Source organism: Phyllostomus hastatus, unplaced genomic scaffold, assembly GCF_019186645.2.
Source record: "Phyllostomus hastatus isolate PE091 unplaced genomic scaffold, TTU_PhHast_1.1 phas_contig_38, whole genome shotgun sequence".
Lineage (NCBI taxonomy): Eukaryota > Metazoa > Chordata > Mammalia > Chiroptera > Phyllostomidae > Phyllostomus > Phyllostomus hastatus.
Genome location: NW_025333869.1, coordinates 36,974,798 through 36,976,077, shown reverse-complemented (window position 1 = coordinate 36,976,077; position 1,280 = coordinate 36,974,798). Strand labels below are relative to the sequence as shown.

The 1,280-nt window shown below is 34.1% G+C and overlaps 1 pseudogene; it reads left to right on the top strand.

Annotated features, from left to right (window-relative positions):
• Positions 1 to 802: 802 nt before the first annotated feature.
• Positions 803 to 939, top strand: LOC123821213 (annotated as a pseudogene).
• The last annotated feature ends 341 nt before the right edge of the window (positions 940 to 1,280 follow it).

Below are 1,280 nucleotides of genomic sequence, written 5' to 3'. Positions count from 1 at the left end.
TAGAACTCTTGATGAGTTTCTGTATTTTTAATGCATACAAATATAAAAAAGAGCATAAAACCATATACAAATACATAGGGAAATCCAGCTACCTATTAAACATCTATTTGTCAGAGTCTATTTAGATGCATAGTATACAAAGATGAGTTTTAAAAAATACCTTGAGCTTAAGACATTCATGTTCTTAATAGCTACATATATTTTATCCTTTTTGGATGATCTGATTCACCTCTTCATCTCCAACAGGGTGAAGTTTCAAGTGTAAAATGAGAGAAAGTGGTTCAATGACCTTTAAAGAAAGTACTTGGGCTCCAATAACTTATAAGTCTATTATTCTTAATTTTTCTTCTAACTCTGCCAAAGCTTCTCTTTTGTAAGTTCAGAATGCTACATAGAAAATGCAATGAGAAATGCACACTAGAAACTCTCTAGTGGATTGTCGTGGAATTCTTAGCCATATGGTACAAAGTTATGAGCTAAAAAGCCTGTCCTCTAGTAATGCAGTATCAAGTAGATTTACCAGTACCTCTACTTTTTGCCTTCTTGCAAAAGCAATTTTGTTCTCTGTACTTAAAAGAAATTGTTCCTACTAAATTGTTCCAAAGTCCAGGCAATAAACCGATTCTTGGTACTTCAATTATAATCGTTAGTCATCTTTTAAAATAATGTCATCAGCACAAAGGAACACTTTCACAAATGACCCAACTACACAGGGGAATTCAAAAGCAAATGGGAGCACTGTCAAAAATAAAAACACTACATCCAGTATATATCATTTTGCCTCTCTTCAAGTTGCTCTCTCATCACTTCTTGGCCTTTTGGCTAAGATCAAGTGTAATATCTGCAAGTTTCTCCAAATCTACTGTTTTCTCCTATTCCTAAGGAACAGATAGACACACAAAAAGAAATTAAATTCTAATTTTGACTTTGATATCCTTTTCTTCCCAAAGCTCTCACCGTGTCTGCCACCTATGCCAGTAGTGACCTCCCTCATAGATATAGCACAAAGATCAAAATGTTCTGTTTTTAAAAGTGATTCTTTTATTATCTTCTTACACAGGGAGAAATTGGCCTTGTTTCTGGATATGCCATATCTGCATACTTTGTGAGAAAGAATGCTGTTTGGGGAAAAGAAAGGGTACTTAGAGTATTACTTACTAATTTGTGCCTGAGAATCCCCTGAAATACTTGAAAGACTTTATCTTCATCCCTTTTGAGAAAGGATAAAACACAAACTTTAAAAAATTGTTTTCCACACATAAACTACTACCCAAAGCCCC